The sequence below is a fragment of the Echinops telfairi genome, unplaced genomic scaffold (assembly GCF_000313985.2).
Source record: "Echinops telfairi isolate 266 unplaced genomic scaffold, ASM31398v2 ScPeMD7_3;HRSCAF=10, whole genome shotgun sequence".
Classification (NCBI taxonomy): Eukaryota; Metazoa; Chordata; class Mammalia; order Afrosoricida; family Tenrecidae; genus Echinops; species Echinops telfairi.
Window position 1 is genome coordinate 57935191 of NW_022103899.1, and position 24934 is coordinate 57960124.

Below are 24934 nucleotides of genomic sequence, written 5' to 3' on the forward strand. Positions count from 1 at the left end.
GGCTGCGAGTGAGGACCAAGAGCAAGGGCCAAAGCCTTAGAAAGAGGCCTGTCTATGGCTATGACCGAGAAGCTGTCCTGACTGAACAACCGAGTCCTGAGTTGTTCTTGGTATTTCCAAGTTAATCTTGATCCTGAATTGTAACCTGTTTTGTCCCTAATAAACCGCTTAGCTGTGAGTACAGTGTATTAAAAAAAGTTCTTTGGAAGATGTGATTTTATTCCTCTTTAATGTCATTCCTGGTATAGATTGTATGACTGATTCAAAAGTCCAATACAAGTCCATTTCAGCTCACTAACCATCCCTAAGTGTGCTTTCTATTCCATCCCCCTTTTAACTACTTCTAATTTTCCTAAATTCCATGGTCTGATTATTAGTGAACGATTGCAGCTGTTTCTTCTCATTCTGAAGGCCCGAAAGTTTACTCCGCACTCGTCATTAAGGCAGACTTTGCGGAGGTGGCTCTTCTAATCTGAAGGGTTCATCTTCCACTGTTATACTGGACAATGTTCTGTCATAATTCATAAGGTTTTCACTTATCATTTTAAAAATAGTAGTATACAGCTAGGTCCTTTCTCCTAGTTTGTCTTAGTCTGGAAGCTCTGCTGAAACTGTCCATTATGGTGATCCTACTAGTGTACGTGGCAACAACAGGCAAGCCTCCAGCGTCACAACAAACTGACAAACAAATGGTGGAAGTGCTCACTAAACCGGTGTTAATATTACTGTGCAAATATAATCTTTTTCCCTGAGTGCATATCCTTTTTACAAGTTTTACTGTGCACAATGCTATTTTATCTCATAATACATGAACTTTTATGCTGCGGAATTGTTTCTTCATGCTTTATATCCTCATACCTCATTAACAGTCTACGTGCCAAGCCCTGTGTTAGGTGCTTTCTATACAACATAACCTGGTGGGTTAGGTATCATTACCTTTATTTCTGGACTTTTCAAAGGAGAAAAATGAAATGTTGGCAGTATTAAAAACCTTGTTGCTAAATGAGCTGACACTGGGGCTCAAGTGGAAAGCGGGTGTTGTAAGAATGAAGTCAACATATGTACTAAAGTGCTGGGCACAGATGATGTATGTACAGATTGTGATGAGTTGTATGAGCCCCTAATAAAATGATTATTTTAAAAAAATATTATGAATTGGAAAAAAATTTATCAAGGGTTTATGAGGGAGGGGGAAAAATGAGGAGCTGATGCCAGGGGCTTACTTGGAGAACAAATGTTTTGAGAATGATAAGGTTAACGAATATACAAATGTGCTTTATACAATTGATGTATGTATGAATTGTGATAAGAGTTGAAAGAGCCCCAATAAAATGATTTTAAAAAAAAGAAAAAACAAACAAACAAAAAACCTCATTGCTCTTGTTTTCAACTCACAGGGACCCCTTGTGACAGAGCAGAGCTGTCCCAGAGGGTTTCTAGGTTGTCAGCTTCACAGACGCAGATCGCCTGGTCTTTGCAATGAAGATAGAAATGATTGGTTGGTTGTTTCTTGTATTACTGACTTTTAAGATTAAAAAAATAATAATTTTGTTGGGGGCTCATACAGCTCTTAACACAATCCATCCATCCATCTATCTATCCATTGTGTCAAGCACATTTTTACATTTGTTGCCATCATCATTTTCAAAACATTTTCTTTCTACTTCAGTCCTGAGAATTAATAGGCAGGTCTAACAAGCTGATTCTATAACTCCCCTTACCAGCAGATGTCCCCCAGGGAGAACTGGGCATTGTCACTAGCCCTGGCTTCAATGTCAGACCCCAAACAGCCAGAGTCTGTTCTTTTCACCAAGGACTACTTCCAGAAAGAAAGCTCGCTGAAAGCGTCATGTTTTGTTATAAGAAGAGATGAAGATCATATCCAGGCTCGAAACCATGCCCTCAGTAGTCAACCACAAAACCCAAGTGTCTATCAGCAAAAAGTACCACCCATTATATCCCAGTACTCTTCTGAGAAAAACAAAGTGATAGGTTTTTACTAGAAAGAGCCAAGCCTCCTGAGTACAGAAGAGGCCATTTCCCAAAGGTAACACTGAAAAGAGTAAGTCAGAAAGACAAAACGCTAGAGGGCATGGGAAGGACAGACCCCACCATTGTTTACTCTTCAGCGGGCTCCAGGGAAGAGTGAAGCTGCATACAAGTAGAAAACGTTTGGTTTTTTTTTCAATAATAATTTATAAATTATTAAGGGTGCATGGGGGAGAGGGGAGGAGGAAGGGAAGGGGGGGAGGAAGGAAAATGAGCGGATTCCGGGAACCCAAGAGGCAAGCGAATTTTGGGAATAATGAGGGCAACAAATGTATAGATGTGCTTTACACAATTGATCTATGTATTGTGATGAATTGTATGAGCCCCAATAAATTGATTAAAAAAACAAACAAACAAACAAACAAACACCGTTTTAAAGAGCCATGAAGGAACACAAAACAACCAGGCTAGGTGAATTGATAGTGAGTTTTGCTCAAAAACAATAGCCATATTTTTAGGACCTCCTTAAGAATCTCTACAGAACCCTGGTGGTGCAGTGGTTATGTGTTTAGCTGCTAACCACAAGGTCAGTAGTTCGAACCCACCAATGGCTCCATGGGAGGAAGACTAAGCTCTCTGGTCCCGTAAAAAGTTACAGTCTCAGAAACCCACAGGGGCAGTTCTCATCTGGCCTACAGGGTCACTAGGAGTTGGCAGCGACTCCAAGGTAGTGGGTTTGGTTTGACTGGGGATCATTTCCTGACAGCAAGAGCATGCCCCTTTTCGAAAGCACAGCCTCTTAATGAAACCTGGAAATAGTATCTTGCCAACCTGAAAACAATTTTGGCTGATGGAGCCTAAATACTCTTCTCAAACAGCCAAACAAACCAACAACCATAAAGGAAAACAACAGAAAAAGCAGACTTCTCTTCATGTTCAGGAACTTAACGAATACAAACACACCTGCAAATTCAACTACGTTGTGAGGTAGACACATGCCTTCCTTTTGGTACTGTCTGTAAGTACCTGGGATCTGTTAGAGAGGTCAGAGACATGGAATATACAGACCCATCTGTAGGCGTCTGGGGCTCTCTTCGGCATGGTGTAGGTAATCCCTGAATTGGGATACTGGGGATAATGACTAATAGGGGTCCTGAAATTTCTCCCATTTGCTTACCCACGTGTCAAATGCTTCTGAGAACGTCTTTACTTGTGACGGGAGGGCAAAAACCTTCCTCTCCAAGACCTTTTGTGATTATCTCCACATCAAAAACAACTTGGATTAGACGAGTTAATATTGTTAAAATGGCACAACTTTCCAAACTGACCCACAGATTCAACTTACTCCGTACCAACAGCCCAGCTAGCTTCTCTGCAGAACAATATCTGGCCCTATAATTGTTCCTTAAAACGTAAGGGACCAAGACTAACAGACAATCTTGAAAATTAAGAACAAAGATGTAGGAATCAAGAATTTAAGGTATATAAGAACAGACATGTAGGTCAATGAAATAGAACTTAAGAGTCCAGAAACAAACTCATACATCCATGGTTGACTAGTTTTCAACAAGGAGAAAAATTATTTTTCAGCAAATGGTAATAGAATAACTGGACATCCACATGCCCCCAAAATGAAGGCAAGCCTCTACTTCACACTAGACACAATAATTAGCTCAAAACGAATCACAATCCTAAAAGGGAGAGTTAAATTGATAAAACTCTTAGAAGTAGTTATGAATCTTAGTGACCTTGGGCTATACAAAGCCTCCTTCAGTATGATGCCAAAACCACAAGAGAAAAAAGAAAATTTGAATTATGTCATTAAGAAAGCAGGGCTTTTGACCAGTTCACTCATGACTGATGAAACAAAACTGGAACATACCTGGGTCTTAAAAATTTGCATGATGCAGCTGGATAACAAGAAGAAGAACAATTACAGGCTAAAGCCATGGAGTGGGAGACTCAGAAGAGGTGCAGGGAGCCCTTCCAAGAGGCTGATGCAGAAGACTGGCTTACTGCCAGGACTGTGGCAGGGTGACTGCCATCTTCAATTGGGCCACCACTGGTTTTCCCTTTGCTCAAAATCGGACAGGCGAGAGACCTGGTTGCTATGCAACACACACGCTGCCCTGTTTTCTAAGAGCAAGAGCAAGTTCTGAGCAGGGCTTTGACCTGTAATTTTTCCAATTCCAGTTATCATTCTGGTTCACTCACATTTTATAAATTCGGGTATGTTCTGGCTTTGCTTCCTCAGCCATTGGTGAGCTAGGAAGAAGCAGTTTGAAGCCCTTCAAGAAAGTGAACACAGAATCACTGAAAGGGAAAAAAATACTTACAAAATGTTGATCTGATAAGGGAACTGTATCAAGAATATAAAAAAACCCTTATAATTCAATAGTAAAAAGACAGATCTAATTAAAATTGGGTGAGAAAGCTTCATATAGATCTCTTTTAACCACATTAAAGATGTTCAACATCATTACCAAACCACAACCAAGCTCCCTGCCATGGGGTCGACTCTGCTCACCGCGAGCCTACAGGGCAGAGTAGAACTGCGTCTACTGGTTTCCAAGAAGTGAATCCTTACAGGAAGAGACAGCCTCCTCCTTCTCCTCCTCCTGTGGAATGGCTGATGGGTTTGAACTGCCAACCTTGGAGTTAGCAGCTCAACACCTAACCCACAATGCCAGCAGAGCTCATTTAATTTGTGTGAGGGAAATGCAAATCAAAATCACAATGAGATACCACTTTATGCCCAGTAGGGTGGCCATTGTGGGGCAGTGGTTATGTATCGAGCTATGATCCGCATGATTGGCAGTTTGAAACCACCAGCAGCTCCTCAGGACAAAGTCTGGGCTTTCTACTCCAGTAAACAATTAGTCTCAGAAACCCACAGGAAGTCACTATGAGTCAGCATCGACTGACAGCAGTGAGTTTGGTTTTGGTTTAAGGGTGCCCATTATAAACAAGACAAGTGTTGGTGAGGATGTGGAGAAACTTGAGCCCTTATACACTGGTGGTGGGAATGTAATGGTACATCCATTTTGGAAAATGACCTGGCAGTTAAGGGTTAAACAGTAACCCCGTGACTTAGCTAGTCCACCCCTAGGTATACATTCGAGAATGGTAACTCCACAACTCCACAAAAACGTGTACACAAACGTTTGTAGCGGCATTATTCATAATAACCCCAAAGTGAAAACAATCTAAAATGTCCATCAACTCTTCCATGGGCACATAAAAGTTGGTATAACCATACAGTGCAGTTTTACTTGACAATACAGTGGGATGAGGTATGGATGAATAACAAGGATAGACCTTGTACACGTTATGCTGAGTGAAAGAAACCAGTGTCAAAAGCACATAGTCCAGGACTCCATTTATAGGAAAGGCCAGAGTAGGCAAACCTGGACAGAACGTGTAGGCAAACCTGGACAGAACATAGTATAGAGACAGAAAGATTAGTGGTTGCCTAGGGTTGGGGTAGGAAAAAATAAGTGATTCTTAATGAGTATGTATGGGGTAAGGTTTGTGTTTCTTTTGGGGGTGATAAACGATGTTCTTTTTTTTTTTTTTTAATCATTTTACTAGGAGCTCATACAACTCATCACAATCCATACATACATCAATTGTGTAAAGCACATTTGTACATTCATTGCCCAAACGATGTTCTAAAACATTGTTTTAGATTGTGCTAATAGCACAACACTGTGAATATATTTAAAAAACCAGTGAATCGTACACTTCAAATGACTGACTTGTAAGTGGGCTATATAAAGCTATGATAGAAAAAAAATTACACAAATTTTTAGAAAAGACTTTCAAAATAAAAAAAGAGGGATTATATCTCAAAAGCACAAATCTAATAAAGAATGAGAGAGGCACTTGATCATCACGTGAAAGAGGATCAGGAAAAGGGAGAGGCTCTATTTTGTTCTGCTGTGCCTGGGGTTTCTACGAGTCAGAACTGTCTGACGGCACCTAACAGCAGCAGCAACAACACACTACAAAAGTAAAATGTACTCTTGGTCTGGATCATTTCTGAAAAATAAACAAAACCCACAAGTACTAGGGAGAGTCTAACACATCCTCTTTCACCTTCTTTGCAATTTTATTGTATAAACGATTGCAAAGGGCTGGTCTATACACGGACTCTGCTGACAAATACAAAAATTTCAAGTTATCTTTCAGATCCAAGTATACCTTCTATCTTAGTGCTTTCTAAATAATTTCTTTAGCAATAATAAAAAGATCAAGATTTGGGTTATAAATCTACTAAGGACATCAATGAAATCCATAATTCATCTGTTTAGCACTTTTATACATATGTTCTCAGGCTGACTCTTGAAATAGGTTATCAGTCCCATTTCATCAATGAAGAAACAGCCCCAGAGGCTTTAACAGGCTTACTGTGAGCCTCAGAACTACGGAGAGCGAGAGAAGACCTAGGTCTTGCTTCTGCAAAGCTACCTGCTAACCTTATAAAGGAACTGTTCTTTTGTACAGAATATTCCTTTTTAGAAGTTATGATTTCATCGAAGTAAAATTTCGTTTTACTTTACTCCAAAATTTTTTTCCTGGTGAATTTCCCTTAATTTATAGTGCTTGAAATTTACTCCTAATAGTAATTGGGCATATACTAACACAGTTTAATACACAGTGTACATTCATATTCTACACTGATATTTAATCAGACATTTCATTCAAAAAGTTAAAATACAATGACTCAGGATGAATAAATCCCAAGTTGAGTGCTAGAGATAGTTTTGGACAAATGGTCAAGACAGTTATGACTTCAGGCATAATGTTGCTGGGCATCCAAGGATCGAATGTGCCTCATCCACTTAATTGACCCAGTATATTCATAGCAGTGTCCAGGGAAATATTCTTACCTTAATCTGGGTCTCACTTCATCTGAGAGTCACATCACTGTGATGACAGGTAGTGCATGTGTCATACACATTCCTAGACATGGTATCATTAGAAATAAACAAATGTGATCTGGAACCCTCACCTCAAGCTTCTGGATTTAATTTTAGATGAAAACTTCACTTGCTTTTCTCCCTTTCATTCAGAATGTCCAGAACAGAGTTACTTACTTTACTGCTATTAAAGTCTTTTTGGTAGGAAGGAACAATCAACTTTGAACTGGTTAAAATAATCAAGTTAACTGAGATTGAATTATGACCTAAGGGTTTTATAGGTTATGAAAGGCTGATTTGGACATTTTTATTCTTCTATATTTACTCAGGGCTGGAATATAACTATGATAAGTAAGAAATGGTTTTTGTCCATGGCTCCCAGAGCTCTCCTCCAGGTAGGGAAAGCCAGCAGGTTTAAAGAACAATTACAATGCAAAGTGAGAAGGACTATCTATAATGGAGGCTTGTACAAAGTACCATCTTTGGCTTGCCCATGATCAGGCCTTGTGAGATAAGATGAGTATCATGTCCAAAACATGCCTGCAAAGCTGAATATCCACTCCTACGCTGGGTCACCTTTCTATACTGTGCCATGCCCAGGTGTCTCATCTCTTCCTGATTTGCATATCCAGACCTGATGGCCAAGGTCGATAGGACTATGTCTCAGGTTAAGGCACAAACTCAGACCTAACAGAACTCAAGAGAGCACACACCCCAATATTACTTATTCAATAGTCAGATCTCTCTAACACTTTTGGCAATGAAGTGCCTCGGAGTCTTTTCTCTTCAGAGGAAATGCTTAGTTTAAAAGCTCTTTAAGTCACAGCTTGAACTCTGTGCATAAAATATCAAGTCGGTTGTCTCTGGAATTAAAATCTGCACATTTCTGAGCCCTTTCTCTACAGATGTAGGTAGAGAACAGATAAAGAGAGGTAAAGATACGGTAAAGAGAATTTTTCTCCTGCACAATAAGCGGGTGGGCATCATTTAAAACATTTCCAAAAAAAGAGAGAAAGGTTTCCAAACTGCAAAGCTCGTTAGCAAGACTGCTCTCTTCCTTATAATCCAGGGCTTCGAACAGGTTCTTTCTGGTTCAGTTATGGCCAATGAAGTGATACTGGAAAGGACTGGATTTGTAAATGTGTGTGCACCAGAGCAATACCCAGAATGGGAAAACACATGGGCCCATGTCCTGCTAGAAACTTAGTATTAACAAACAAATCTTTTGACCAGCCACGGGGATACAACAGTGCCCCTGCTTCAAAGATGGCAGCTGACCGCGGCACTGCACATCTGCGCGGCTCTCCACAGCCCTGGCAATAGTCCCATTTCCTGCATCAGCCTCTTAAAAGGGTTTACTTCACCTCTTTGAAGTCTCCTATTCCAGGGCTTTGACCTGTAATTTCCCCTGCACGTTATCATTCTGATCTACCCAAATTAAAAATAAAATCCAGATTTGTGTTGATTTTGCTTTGTGGTCAATCATGCCTGAACCAGTTCAAATTGGCTCACAGCCCTGCTATAACCTAACTGGATTCGGGAGAGAACAGAACCATTTTAGAGGCAAATACTTTTCTCTGACATTGTAGGATTAATATTTTTCCTAAAGGTTTGGATAAAGGGTGCACTTGACTTGCTTTGATTACAACATAGCCAACTACATAACGTGGAGGTTTTCAAGATTCAGCTCTAAGGCTTTTCCAGCTGTCCATATCATAATACTCATGCATATTAATGCGGAGGAAACCTTAACTCTAAGAGATAATGGATGTCTTGAAGCACAATTCCAACTAAGTCAAAAAGGAATGAAAAGGAAGTTGAGAAATATAATTCGCTCCAGTAGGCACAGAGGTTGCAATCCAAACATCATTCAGAAATCCCTGGGGTGCAGTATCATGTGGGAACAGTAAAGTCAAGTTCCATGTATTAGATTTAAGAGCTCAAAAACAAACAAGTAAATAAATAAGTGAAAACATTGGCACTGAATGGATGAGATGCCAAGGCCTCTGGGAAGAACTGACCTGTCACACCGCAGGTTCAACACACCCCCTTTGCAGACAGTCAGCACCTGCAAACATTATCATTTTCCATGAGTTAGCTAGTTTATCTCTCAAAGACCCAAGCTAGTTATGCCGGTGTACTTTTTAAGGTATGTTTTCAATGATCGGGGTCCAGGATTCACTTGAAGCAATATAAAAGCCAACGGAAACAATATTTAATGGTATGAGACAATGTTCATGATATATAGTTCACAATATACAAAAAGCTAAAAATCTCTGTAAAAAACAAAAGAGCAGTTTATAAAACATGCACAGTGTGATTATTAATTTATTAAAAGCAGAGAGACACATCTTAAGATTCTTTGTCAAAGGAACCCATTGTTGATTGTAGAAAGTCTGGAAACAGGGAAAAACAAAAAGAAACAGATATGACCTTAGAATCCAAGATCACCACTTCATATTTCAGTATGCCATTCCTATTTTCATGCATATATGCTCTTTTCTCAAAATAAGTAATTGCAAAAATATATTTTTTCGTCATTAGGCTTACATTGATTTACACATGCATAATAGCCTAAGAAAACGGAGCCGATGATAAGGTTCATGGACAAGAGTGGCCCTCCTCCTTGGATGCAGGTTAGAACCCAGTCCCTCGCCCTCTCTCCAGACCAACGACATCCAAATCAGCATCCTCGTTTTTCCAACTTCCCAGCTGGCTCTACTGCAGAACCAGGACTGCTGCGAACAAATCCTGAATTGCAGTGCCTTAAACATTCATAGAATTCCTCTGGGGAATCTTGTTAAAACAGATTCTGGTTTTGGGGGTGAGGGTGGGTGGGGAGGAGGGGAAGAGATAGGTCAGGCCCACGACAACATTTGGGTAACCTGAGGACTCCAGAAATGAAAACTCCCTTAGAGAATGAGAAGGAACAATTCCAGGCACAAAGGCATATATTCTTCCCTGGGTGGACAGAGGTGAAAGGTGTTTCTAAGAAGTGGGAATTTAGGGATATCTGAAGGAAGGTTTGAAAAAACCACACCCATTTTCCCAGGAAGTTTATGCGTTTGTGTGCCCAAGGCAGGCAGGCAGGCACGGAGAGGAGGGAGGTGGCTGTAGTAGAGGTGGTTCCGACTCACAGGGACCCGATGCGACAGAGTAGAACTGCCCCAGAGGGTTTGCAGCTGACATCTTCGTGGGCGCAGACAACCTGGGTCTTTCCCCATACCGAGGGTGGGGCAGCTGGTAAGGTCAAACCTCAGCTTTTAACAGTGAGCAGCTGAGTGCTTACCACTGTGCCCGCAGAGCTCCTTAAGATGTGGACAGTGAGAGAAGCAGATCAGGTGTCTGAAAAACTTGTGGGAATAAAAGCAAAATGCCAATCCCTGGGTTACAGCATAGGAAAGAGATGCAACAGTAAGGATCTTAAAGACACCTTGGTGGCATTGTGGGCTAGGTGCTTGAACCCACCAGCTGTACCAACTGAAAAGATGAGGTTCGTTGTCTGCTCCTATAAAGAGTCATCATCTCGGAATTCCAACCCTAGAGGTGGAATTGACTTGATGGCAGTGGGTAGAAGCGGCCTTGCAGAGTTTATTTCTCTGCTAAAAACTTGTTTGGGAACCACTTCAGCTAATAAACTGAGGTGGTGTCGATTAATAACCACCTTCTTCCCGCAACTCCCTCCTGGGGCCACACTCAGAGTCCCAGGAGGGTAACTCTTGTCTCCCCTGGCAGCATTTTAAGAACCAACAACAAACAGTGCCTGCCCCACTGCTTCCCTTCCCCTCACAAAGAACTTAGACTCAAGAAGCTTGAAACTGGAGCCCTGTTGTCATCAGCCTTTCTCTGGTTTGGGACACTTTACACCAGACTTGCTGAAAATGGGTGTGTGTGGGTTGGGGTTGTGTGTGAGACAGGAAGTGTTTAGTAGGCTCTTTTAAATGATAAATGAATGTTCAGCACAGAAATAGTCATAAGTCACTACCAGACCTTTATTCTACAATGCTGCCTAAAAACAGACAAAGGGGGAAGCCCTTTATTCACACAAAGTGACTTGGAGCCATCGTATCCATCGCTGGTCCACTTTACCAGACACTCCTTGTTGTTGTCAGGTGCTATCGAGTTGGCTCTGACCCATAGCGACCACATGCACCTAACGAAACACTGCCCGTCCCGCACCGTCCTCTCCATCGTTCCTAAGCTCGAGCCTGTTGATGCAGCCACGGTGCCAATCGACCTCGTTGAGGGCCTTCCTCCTTTTCACGTTAGCAAGTTTCTATCCATGGGAGCAGAAGGAAAGAGGGGGGACTTCACCAAGAAATGGAAGGAATTCTGTTTTCAGAGGACTCTGGTTACATGTCTCTTGGAAGTCAGACTGTACAGCAGAGACATAAGCAATCATAAAACAATAGCACCATCTTGACACTCAGACCTATTTACTGTCAAGTGAGGCTGGCTAACACCTTTTGAGGGCCAGACCTTGTGGAAAATGCCTTATCCACAACCAAAGTCATCCTCACAGACCTAGGAACAGGTGTGACTACTAAAGTTCTAATAGGGATGGGGAATCTGGGGTTTCTAATATGAGGTACTCAGTTAATGGCCACAAAGCCGGTAAGTGACAAAGTGGGCTCTTCGGATTTTTGGGACACTACCAGCTATCCTGTGTGTCCAGTTTTGTGCCAGGTAGAGCTCACACTTGAGACTGGGAGACACAATGAGTTGGTCAAATGAGCAACTATATTCTTTATTCTAGTCCTGAGGCTAAAAAGGCATTTCTAAATACTGCAGGGGGCAGATGAGTGTCCTTAGGTGCTGTGGAGTGCCAGCTCACATGAAGTCAGGCAAGTCCAACATGGTAGCTTGATTTTTGCCTGAGACAACATGGATGCTTCCCAATTCTGATCACTCTATCTTCTACAATATGAACAACATTTGGAACTATTTCTACCAAATCAAGATAGAAACTTAAACTTATTTGTCACACTGCACACTTCTCAGGGGGAAAATATTGTTCAGTGTGCCCCTCCCCTTGCCCCTGGTAACGAGAAGCTTTTGTACATAGCCTATAAGCCAGGATAAAGTGTAAGTACTGGCTTTTGCAGCCTCCTGGATCACTCCAGCACCTTCCCAGTGGGTATTTCCGCAGATTCTAAAGCAATATGCTAAAGGATAGAGACATTTCAGATGTGGGATGCATGTTTCAGATTCTGAAAACGCGAAGATGATAAAATCAAGTGCTTAGCCAGAGAGAAAACATCAAGGGGAGTCGAGGAAGTCAAGCAGAGTAGATAAAACTCATTAAAGCAACAACGATCCTCAGTGATACATGGAGCTGTCCGGAGTTAGAGTCAACAACAACATACTTAGTATTTCTTTTCTTTTTTCAACAGTTTTATTGGCATATAATTCACCTATCACACAATTCAATGGTTCAATCTCCACTTTTGCTTTTTCTCAGCTATAATTCTGAAAAAAGAAACAAACATTGCATTGCATGAGATTCTAGTTTCAGGATATGTAATAAGGCTGTTGTTCTTTTATAATCCTGAGCATTTCTGTCATACTTAAGATTCTGCCTCATAGAAATGGCCATAAGGGACCTAGCCCTTCACAAAGCTCAATAGTTTATTGCTGCTCTATTTTAAATCAAAGTGTACAAATTCATAGTAAATTAGGTAGCAATCTAGAAACATTGATCAAAGAAATGGGCAATACTTTCAACTTGAATATAAAGAATATAGTAATTTTTTGCACACACCAAATGACTCCCAAGCATTTGTTCTTGACAGCTGTGAGGGCACTAAGGAATGAAACTCTGTCCTAATCAAGTTGGTAGAGACCTTCTGTAGGCCTAGGCTAAATATTTGGTGAATGAATGAGCAAGCAATGCAATTTCCTATTTCTGAATTTCTAGGATTTAAAATATCCTCAAGTATATTTGTTTCCTTACATGGTCAATAGTTGGGTGGCTAAGGAAGAACATTCACACAGTACAGTAATATTTCTTACTAGCTCCTATTTCAGCCTCATGGTCTTCAGAATTAAATTCCTAGTTTGCACATTCTCTAAGAGACCACTAGCACAGCTTCACTGAAGCGTACTTTCTCTTCATTTCAAGGAACAAGTACAAAATCAAAGGTGTTATGGTGCCAAGAGGAGCCTATGTGTAAGGAATCCCCAGGATGTTAAGAAAAAGGGCACTTTTATTGTGTGCTCTGTACCTGGCTACATACCTACGCACAGGGCAGCCCTCGACTTCTAAGCGTTTGCAATTCACTTTCTTTTAAACGTCAGTTTACAACACTGGAACATCCGGGAATGAACAGTCCGCACCGAATAGTTTGTTAATGCTGCTAGTATATTCCAATGGTTAAAAGTTGTTTCTTCTCAGGGCCCCCTCATGCCTTTGATGGTAGAAGACATATTTACAAAGGAGACACGCTGCATGATTAGAAATAATATTTTCTATCTCAGGAAAGTTTTCTAGAACTTACTGAACTAAGTGTTGAACCATGTAAAATAGATATGAAACGGTATAAAAATCGATCTTAAAGCCCTAACAGAACAGATCTAGACAAGCGGAGGGGTTGGTTTCTTCACATTCAAACAGTAAGGAGTGGTGCCTGATGTCGAGCACACCACTGTTATGAAGATAAAAACCGGTCTAAGTTCCTCTAAGACCTCCAAAAGCTAAGAGAAATGTGTTGGTTGTATTAACCTAAGGGGACCAGATGTTCCGCTTCTGGTGGGACAGTCCTGATTTTTAACAGTTTTCCCCGCGTCCCGCGGCATTTTGAAAAAGTCCCAATTTTTGGAAAGAATGCACGACAAGCTAGGGTATACGGTTTTCGGCTGCCATGTGGCCATTTCGCCAGGATATGAGTTTTATCAATGGTGTCCCGCTTTACCAATGTTCAAATCTGGTCACCTTATATTAACCTTAACAGTGGCTGTGAAGGGTAGTAATTCTTTTTTGTTGTTGCAGTAATTCTTAACCTATGGTTGTTATCAATGCAGACAAAGAGAGCCCTAACTTTTCATATTTCAGTGTTGAGTCTTTTTCTCCAGGCTAGCCTCCAAACAGTCAGTCGTGCTTACCCTGATAATTGCAGGTAGCATAAGATCAGGGAATAGGTGAATGTTTCCAGTCTTATCTGGAACCTGGCCAAATTCAGGGCTTTAAGGTAATTCTCAGCTGCAAGGTGAAAGAACTATTTGAATCCCAGCATATAATACAAAGGGGCTTCAAAAATTTATGGAAAAATTAATGGACTTTTCCACAAACTTTTTGAAGACCCCCCTCGTACAGATGTCAAATGTGCTAACAGCTCTATTTCCCTTTTCCATCTTATCTCATTTAAAACTAACACCCATATGAAATAGTGAAGTTCCTGGAAGTTAAAGTTTTCTCAATTTAATTAGTAAATAACACAACAGTTGTCTTACCAACGGACAGTGGCTGTTGGCAGCAGGAGGGTCCTGGGTGCCTTCAGGAGGACATGCCTCCTGAGAAAGAGCTGCAGGAACTGATGAGTTACAACAGGTAAGTCACCCCAGTACCCCATGAAGATGGCCCTGCTGTTTTCCCTGCCAGTGTTCTCCTGGGACATAGTGAGTGGAGAATAATTATGGTCTACGTATCAGTGCTGTATGGATCTACTTCCTGAACAAAATTCTACTACTTATGATACTGAAACCCCTCTGGTAGAAGTGGTATTCATTTGTGATTTGGGCTCAAATTTTCAAAAGAATGAATTCCTTCAAGTACAGCTATGATTCAAATGTATGTCTGATGGCATGATCTGTGTTTGAGTATTAAAAAGTAGCATTTCGCAGCCTCAGTCTGTGAACCTGGGCACAGCTGATGATGGTGTCCAGACAGGCAGTTGTGGCTGAAAGGATGACAGGTTTTGCTTCCATCACTGTGGGTTAATTTCAGTGGTGACAATGAGACCTGTAACACTTTGCTCGAGCAATACTAAACATTAACAATGTAGAACTATTTAGCACTAATACTATTTACCCCCAAAACATAAATGTAATTTCTACTTCTAGGTCCCTAAAGGGAATGACAGAATTTTCAGGCATGAAATGTTTGACATTTGTCCATAATGGAGGTTAAAGTGGTGTAACCAGAATGGACAGATCTGAGATTAATGCCTACTGGACAACGGTGGCTCCTTAAAAAGGGCATCTTGAAGATGAACTTTTACAAGATTTAGAGGAACCAAATAGCAACCGATGGATGACAAAGATATGTAAAACTCCTTAAATGAAATTTATTAACATTAAATAAAATCTATAAAATAAAAATGTTTACAACGTAGAAAAAAATTTAAAAAGTAGCATTTCCTCCTTTCCTAGGTTTAAAATTATGCCATAAATACAGGCAGTCCCTGGGTTAAGAACGCAATTCAGCTTTAAGTGCGCTTTTGAGTCTAGTTTGTAGGTTAAGTCAGAACAGGTGCATACAGTTCTTATTTAGCCTCAGTGTAAGCAAAAGTGTGAAGCCTTTTCAATGATTTTATTTATTTATTTTCTTTCCAATGATTAAAAAACTATATGGTCAGCAAGTGAAGGTGATTATGTTCACTCTGTTGCTCAATTTTTTTCAAAGGAAGAGTAAATTCATGTTAACACTATTCAGCAAGTAAGAGCTGTGACGTTCATAACCCAGGGGCTGCCTGTACCTTTGACTGGTAGGATTTTCATGACCTTACAATTTGCCTTAAAGAAAATTTGTTTCGTCAGTTAAAAAAACCCAACTGTTCCAGGTTAGTGGTCAGCAAACTGTGGCTCTTTCATTACATGTATGAGGCTCTCAAGTTAAAACTGAAAAATGTTAAAGGCTATTATTCAGATAAGTGATTTTATTTGTAAGAATATATTTATGACCTTCAAATAATTTTTAAATTGTTGTGAGGGACAGGATTGGCTCTTTTCTCGCAAAACTTTGCCAGGGCATAGAAAGAAGACTAAGCTCTCTTGATAAGACCTTAGTCTGGCCTTATGAGGGAAAAAATCCCAGCCCCATCAACTAGATTGTGATTCGTAGCAACTCAAGAGAACAGCACAGAAACACTCCCTAGGGCCTGTGAGGCTGTAATCTTTATGAAAGCACCCTGCTTTATCTTTCTCCCAAGGAGTGGCTGGTGGGTTCAAACTGCCAACCACTTAGTAAGCAGTCTGGTGTTTTAACCAATGTGCCACTAGGCTTCCTTAGTCCTATGAAACCAAAACTCACTGCCAGCAAGTTGATTCCAACTCAGTCACCCTTTATTACAGAACAGAAGTGCTTTGGTGGGTTTCTGAGACTGTAATTGTTTCCTGGAGAAAACCTAGCTTTGGTTTCGAACTGGTGACCTTGTGGTTAGCAGCCCAACACGTACCCATTACGCCACCAGAGCTCCTTAGTCTTATGAGTGCGTCCAATAAAAAAAATCCTCCCATTCCCACATATATATTTTTGGAGAACATATAAATGTCAGGATTTGCAAGTGCTTTCAGGAATACTGACTTTTTAGATCAAGGGCCATTACTTATTTATTGATAGGTTAAAAGGACAATGGACAAGTTGAAATAAGAAAGTGGTGCCACATGGGGAAAAAAACTCCACCAATTTGATAAAGCAGGAAATCAATAGGCAACCAAGAAGGCAGCAAGTATACGAAAATATTCTAAGCCTGGGGTGAAGAAATCAAGATGGTAATGAAGAAGACCTTCGACAAGATGGATTGACACAGAGGCTAAATCGATGGGTTCGAACACAACAATTGTGAGCATGGCACAGGACAGGGCACTGTTTCATTCTGTTGTACTCAGTGTTGCTATGAGCTGGAATTAACTCGGTGGCACCTAACCACCACCACCAAGCAAGGAGGAAGAGGAGGAGTCCAAGCCCAGTCTCTGCCATAGATCCATTTTCAAGTGTCCTCTGTACCAGCTCCAGCTCCTACCCCTCCCCTTGGGACACCCTGCCCTCCATCCTCCATCTCCCATACTTGCCCCAGTTACCAAAGACAGATGTTCTTGGGTCTCAGTGTTTTCCTCCCTGCTTTTCTTCTGGAATGTGGGTCCTAGGCCCAATATTCTCCTTAAAGACCCTGGGCCATGGCAACCTCCACTCTAATTGTGGCCTCAAAGGCAGAGCTTTATGATCTCTCTTCAGGGCAGCTGTACATTTGTACCTGCGTCATAGATAGGACTTATTGGAATGTACGATGAGTTTGCAAGCCAAATTCCATTAGCACGGAATTATTTCTCCTTATAGTCTCAGTGCTCAGTCATCAGTCCTCAGATACGTGCCAAACCTCATCGAACAGTGGAGAATAAATTCAGAAGGGTTGACTGAAACTTTCTCCATCAAGCTGTGCAACCAGAAAGCAGGGCTTATCAGACAGTCTCACAGTCCTTTGGGGTTCAGCAGGCTGTGGAAAGGACAGCTTGGAGCTGCAGCTCAACAAAAATTAAGAAGCAAACAAATGAAAACCGCACCCTCATCCCTGGCCACCAGCCAAGAGTGTAGGTAAAACAAATGTAAATTTAAAAGCCCATTTTGCCTGCAGTTGAATTCAGTTACTTAGAGTACCTGTAAATTACATATGAGCTTGCGGCTCATTACCTAAAGTCTGAGGAATTTCAGGGTAAGTGGATTTCCCAGGCAAAATGGCTGACTAAGCATATAGTGATACATACTAATGCTTACCAAGGAAAGCAGAGGTGGGAGGGAGGCAAAGCTTCTGCACCAAGGTCACAGGCAGCAAGAAGGGCCTCTCCTGCCCACTCCTCTGCAAGACTAGGTGGCAGTGAGGGCTGGCAGTAAACAAAGGAAGCGTCTACCAAGTAGTGCCCTTTTTTCTCTGCTTTCCTGGCTCTGGGTTGGGTTGCCCACCACCCCTCGATAATCTTGCCCTTTCTCCATGTTCTCTCTTCTTTACACACTTTCTATTTGACCTCTTCATTTTCTTCTCGATTCTGACCTTCATGAATTCTTCAAAAATACTTGGGTCCCAGCCCTCTTGGGCCTTCAGCATTGGTAACCCAGAATACCAGGCCTGAGTCAAGTCTTACCAACCAACCCTGACGTGTGTCCAATTCATGGGTGTTTAGACATCTTCCTCCACACAGAAGCTCCCTGATGAGTTTCCTTGTAATATTTTCCTCTTTATGGTGGTGGTGGGGGGGGCAGGGGAGCAGGGAGGGGGGAGAGACTAGGTGGGAAAATATAACTGAGTCCCTGAGAAGGCAGGTTTCAGTATCCTTGACACACAATCCGCAGCACTGTAATCAGTGGAGACAGCCCTGTGAAATGCGACTCTGGTCCTGGCCAAGGGGCCGTGCTTGGAAAGCGTGTAATCAAAATTCAAATGGGCCTGGGAAACAGTGGAGGCAAGTAATTTAGTAATGAGAAAGATCACTCTTAGAAACGACACCCAGTCTTATCACTAGCAAAGTCAAACAATTAAACCTTTCTTTTTTCTAGTAGGTTCATGCTTCTGCCAATATGTAAGAGGGAGAGGTTTCAAAATGTACACAGAAAAATAGAATCGAAAGATCATGGGGTTTTTCCATCAACTTTTGGAAGCCCCCTCCTCATATATGCCTCAAGTTGGTCAGAAAAGGGATGGTATACACATACCCGAAGGGATTCTTTGCGACAGATGTTTCATTTTTATTTGATTCGTACCATCTCCCAGTTGAAGAAGAGCTGATACAGGCCTTTTCTCAAGGAACACATTCCATTTTTGTTCTCAAAAGGATTGGTTACTCCCTCTTTGGTTATTTGGAGCTAAAGGGAAAGGGCTCTGAATCTTGTTACAATCCACATTTGGCTTCCTGATTTTTTGTTGTTAGGTGCCAGTAACTTGGTTCTAGTTCACAGAGGTCTTATGCACAACGGAATGAAGCATTGCCTACCCCTGTGTTATCCTCATCTTCATTGCTGTTTCAGCCCATTCTTGCAGCCACTATGTCAATACATCTTGTTAAGGGTCCCCCCTCTTTTTTTTTTTTTTTTGCTGACCCTCAACTTTACTGAGCATAATGTCCTTTTCCAGGGACTGGCCCCTTCTGATAACATGTCTAAAATATGTGAGATGAAGTCTGGCCATCCTCGCTTCTAAGGAACATTCTGTTCTGGCTGTGCCACTTCTAAGACAGATTTAATTGTTTTTTTATCAGCCCCTGGTATATTCAACATTCGTTGCCAGCATAATTCAAAGGCATCAATCCTTTGAACTTCCTTATTCACTGTCCAACTTTGTATGCATATAAGGTGACTGAAGATACCGTGGCTCGGTTCTCAAAATGCTGTCTTTGCTAGAACACTTTAAAGACGTCTTTTGCAGCAGGTTTACCCAATGCAATACATTGTTTTCTTGACTGATGCTTCCATGGGTATTGATTGTGGATCCAACTAAAATGCAGCCCTTAACAATGTCAATCTTTCCTCCATTTATCATGATGTTGCTTATTGGTCCAGCTGTGAACATTTTTGTTTTACGTTGAGATGTAACCCGTATTAAAGGCTGGATGGAGTCTTTGTTCTTCATCAGTAAGCACCTGAAGTCATCATTGGCTTCAACACGTTAGGTTGTATCTTTTGCATGTTGTAGGCTGTCCTGATGCTGCGTTCTTCTTCATAAAGTTCAGCTTCTTGAATTATTGCTCAGCATACAGATTGAGTAAGGGATACAACTCTGACACAAACTTTTCCTAAACGTAAAGCACACACTATCCCCTTGTTCTTGGTCTGTGTATTGGTTCTGCATGAGCACAATTCTGTGTTCTGGATTTCTCACTCTTTGAAATGTTACCCATATTTGTTATGATCCACACAGTTGAATGCCTTGGCATAGGCAATAAAACACAGGTAAACATCTTTTTGGTACTTTCTGCTTCCAGCCAAGAGCCATTCTGATATCAGCTGTAGCACATCCCTTTCTGGATCCAGCTTGAATTTTTGGCAGTTCCTTGCCCAGATACTCCTGCAACCATATTTGGATTATAGTCATCAAAATCTAGCTTGGCTGTGATATTGATATTGCACAGTAATTCTTGCACTCCATTGGTTCACCTTTCTTTGGAATGGGCACAAATATGGATCTCTTACAGCCAATGGTCCAGGTAGTTGTCTTCTAATTTTCTTGGCATAGACCAGTGGTTCTCAATCTTCCTAATGCCACGACGCTTTCATACAGTTTTTCATGTTGTGGTGAGCCCCCAACCATAAAATTATTTTTGTTGCCACTTCATAACTGTCATTTTGCTACTGTTATGAATCAGGCGACCCCTGTGCAAGGGTCAGGACACAGGTTGAGAACTGCTGGCACACATGAATACTCACTTCCAGCAATGCATCTGTTTTCATTATAAAACTTTACTTCTTCTCAAGCCGCCCATTTTACTTATTTTTTACATTCACTTGAACTACAATATGTTCAAGAGCAAGTTTCGGAGTCTCTTCTGACATCATTTTCGTCTCTCTTTCTTGTATTTTGTGATATTTTTTCATGTGTAATGTTCTTGAGTTTAATGTGTCCTTAGTGTTCAATGTGTCAAATCTATTCTTGGGATGGTCTCTAAATTCAGATGGGAGATACTTGAAGTGATACTTGGCCCTTGGGGTTTGTTTTAATTTTAACCTGAACTTGCAGAAGAGTAACTGATGGTGTGTTCTGCAGTCAACCCCTGTCCTTGCTGAATGGTGATATTGAGATTCTCTATCATCCCTGTCCACAGATACAGACAATTTGATTTGTTTGTTCCATCTGGTGAGGCCTATGTGTACAGCCATCATTTATGTGGGGGAAAATTATTTCTAATAAACAGGTTATCAGTCTTGTGAACCTGTTTAGTATCTACCATAGTATCTTGTATGTTTTTATCACCAACACTATATTTCCCAACTATTGATCCTTCTTGTTTCCACATTTTGCATTCCAATCACCAGTAATTATCAATGAATCTTGAAGGCATGTCAGAACAGTTTCAGAATGCAGAAGGTAGCAGAAATCTTCAATTCATATTAACTGGTCTTCCTTATAGGCATATGGACAAGCTATCCTAGTTCCTGACAGCATTGTATTTCAGGTCAATTCATATTAACTGGTCTTCCTTATAGGCATACGGACAAGCTATCCTAGTTCCTGACAGCATTGTACTTCAGGATAGATTTAAACCTTTGTCATTCCCAGCATAGTCAGACCATATGACGGCCTGATTAAAAATAGCCAATTTCAGTTTGCTGACACCTAAAATATCTACCTTCAAGTGTTCCAATTCACTTTTGACAACCTCCAATTTTCCTAGACTCATACTTTGAAGATTCCACAATCCAATATTAATGGATGTTTGCAGTCATTTCTTCTCATTTGCATCATGTTATGACAGCAAATGAATGTCCTGAAAGCTTTACAACACCCACATCATTAAGGTTGACTCTACTTTGAGGAGGGAGCTCTTCCCCAGGTGTAATTTGAGTGCCTTCCAACTTGAGGGGCTCATCTTTCAACACTATGTAAGGCAATGTCCCACTTAATTTTATCTGATTAAAAAAAAAAGCTACAGAATTCAGAGCAAAATCAATTTCTTCGAATGATAACCCATTTAATTGTGGAAAAGGGTTTCTCTTGTTTAAACTCAGTAAAAAAGAATGACCTTTCAAACACTCAAATATTACCAAAATAGAAAGTAACCCTGAATTTTAAAGCAAGAATACGTAATTGTCATAATGTAATAGCAAAGCACAACACATCTGAAGAGCTACGGTTTTCAAAGCAGGTTGGCATGTACTATTTCATTCACATTTCCTAACACACCTCTGCAGGTTCACGGAGCAAACATTAACCTTCTTTTGTAGATATTAAGCAACTTGCACAAAAAGTCCACCCTAATGCTGTTGAGTCAGTTCTGACACCGAGCAACACTGGATGTCAGGGAAAGGCTGCCCCTTGGGTTTCCAAGGCTATAAATCGTTATGGACGCACACTGCCACATCCCTCTCCAGAGAAGTAGCTGTTGAGGTCAACCACTGACTTTTTGTTTAGCAGCCAAGTGCTTTAACCTACTGTACTACCAGGGCTCTTCTTGTACAAAGCCAGACAGCTTAACTATGTAATTCCCATTTTTCACTAATTCCTAGGACACCAAATTTCTTGAAAGTGTAATACAGGGGGCTTTAAAAATTTCATGGAAAAACAATAAAAAGATAAAGAAATTTTCCATGAACTTTTAGAAGCCCCCATGTATATTGTTGCTGGGTTTATTTCCTCATTTTCTAATCTTGACAAATTTTCACTAGTTTTTTGAACTATCTCAAAAACTGAAATCTACTGCCATTGAGTTGATGCTGACTTACAGCACCTCTATGTGACACAGTAGACCTGCCCCTGTGGCATTCTGAAACTAACTCTTTACTGGAGTAGAAAGCCTAATTTTTCTATGGAGGAGCAGCTGAGAAATTGCTGGTTTCAAATTTCTGGCCTTGTGGTTAGTAGTCCAAAGTGTAACCCACTTTGCCATGAGGGATCCTCCTGAACTATCTGGTATTCTCAAAAGCACTGGTTCTTAACCTTCCTAATGCCGCGACCCTTTGATACAGTTCCTCATGTTGTGGTGACCCTCCAACCATACAATTATTTTCATTGCTACTTCATACATAACTGTCATTTTGCTACTGTTATGAATCGGGAAACACCTGTGAAAGGGTAGGCCAACCCTAAAAGGGGTCAAGACCCACAGGTTGAGAACCGCTGCTCAAAAGGATAACCAATGATCCATTAGGTACCATAGATCTCTCAGTAAAATCTCAAATATTTGCTAAATGAATGAAAAGTCCAAGGATTTGTTTCTGGTCCTCATTCATCTTTATTCTTGACTCAACTCCTACTTGAAACACTCTACTCCTTATTTTCATAACATCACTCTCTTTCCTCTCTGTTCCTCCCATGGATTTGAAGATTAAACTGACCAACATCTACTCACATTTCAAGATCCTATTCAGATGACAGTTCTGAAGTCTTTCACAAGCTCCCACCCAAACCCACTGCCATCAAGTCAACTCTGACTTATAGGGACCCTATACTGGATTTCTGAGACTGTAAATCATCATGGGAACAGACCAAACAAAAAAATTCACGTGTCAAGTTGATTATAATTCAAAGCGAGCCTTCATAACAGGTTAGAAATGCCTCAGTGGGTTTCCGTGACTTTAAATCTCTATAGGAGCAGACAGCCTCATCTTTCTCCCAAGGAGCAGCAGGTGGGTTGGAACTACCAAACTTGTGGTTAGCAGCCCAATGCACACTTATCACATATTCTCTTGTTATTGTCTTTCTCTCTCATATAATAAAGGCTCTTTGAACAAAGACATTGGCTTTTTTTTTTTTTGACATTGGCTTATCATCTTGTATCTCTTGGGTTTAGCAGAGAATTACAGATGCTGCAACTGAAATCTGAATGCATGGCCAGTAAGTGGTAGTACCAGTGTCAGGACCCACCTCTTCGGGCTCTGCCTGTGCTCACAGTGATCCAGTTCTGCTGCTGTTTCTCTGCCACAGCTTCTTACCGCCTGTCTTCGGGGTCTAGGGAGCTCTCAGTGAGGAGATCCTGGGCCCAATGCACATGCTCCACCCTCGTAGCTCCTCTTCCTTGGTGGTAGTAAGGTTTCTCCATCTGTCCCTGGATACTCAATTTAAGAGCCCAGCAGGATGACAAAATTAATCAATCTCTGCATTAGGGATCCATACACATTATTTGCATGGCCCTATACTTACATGAGTGCTTACTTATCTGCATTATTAGCAAGCTATCTCATCCCCTTGATGGGCCATAAGCAACTCATGTGCTTGTGAGAAAGACAAGGATATGTTCTGGGGAAACCCTATATAGGGTCACCATGAGCCAGAATTGATTCCATAGTGGTGGGGTTGGTATTTTGGTTTTGGACCTAGTCGTTTGGTCCTAGTCATTTTAACCGAGTCATCTGAAGTCACAAGACCATGGGGACACTGCACACATTGTCTAAATAGAACTGTCACTTTAGTAGCAGTCCCACACAGGGTATAGTGAGAACTTCCCTATGATTTGCCCACCCACATTTTTGGTCATCTTTTTACATGAAGGAAATAGTCTGCTGGGTTCCTATCTTAATCCATAGATGTTTAAAACTGATCTTCAAACTAACCCTAAATGCATAATACCATTCTCTAATAGGAGCTTTTGAAATGTTTTTAAAACCTGGCCATAATAAACTTTCATTTGATACTTTTTCATAAATGTTTATGGAAAACGGTTCCAGAGTGAAACTGAAATAAATTAAGCAGTCAAAAGGTAACTTTGTCTATTGTGAACAACTCACCTCATCAGTGCTCAGGCCCAGAATCAGAGCAAGGGTCCTCTCTCTTTTTCCTACCAACGAGAAGACCTAAATGTTCAACTGAAGACCACTTACTTCCTCATGGGACGAACTATGAGAGTAACTCTACTGGACAAAGCTATCTAGATCCAATCCTGTGCTCTTCACACTGGGCTAACAACCTCCTGTGTTCGATATCAAGCAGTCACTCATCAAAGGAACTGTGATTAAGATAAAAGCGGAATTCACTCATATGTTGTTTAATGCCTTTCTAGAAAATACTTTTTTCAGGTAACTCTGTGAGAAAATGAATCCTCAAACTTAAGCAAAACTGTACCAAAAAATAAAAATAAAAACAAAACCAAAAAAACAACAACAAAAACTGTACCATCTCTAAGAGTTGAGGGAAGACCAGACCATGGAGGATATGCTCACATGGAAAATAATTGTTTTCAAATGAAAAAGAAATTTCACTGTGATTTAAAACACCAAGGAAAAATTTCTAACTCACTATCAATGGTTGTTATTAGGTATCATCAGGTCAGTTCTGACTCATAATGACACAAAAGGATAAAACATTTCCCAGTCCTGCCCCATCTTCACAACTGTGGCTGTGTGTAAGCCAATTGTTGCAGCCACAGCGTCAAACCATCTCATCTTCCTC

General features: G+C 40.9%; 1 non-coding gene across 1 annotated transcript; it reads left to right on the forward strand.

The window, feature by feature from the left end:
* The first annotated feature begins 14748 nt into the window (after positions 1–14748).
* Positions 14749–14879, forward strand: LOC115872094. Its single transcript, XR_004047642.1, has one exon. It is a non-coding gene; the product is annotated as a small nucleolar RNA SNORA1 (small nucleolar RNA).
* Positions 14880–24934: the final 10055 nt, after the last annotated feature.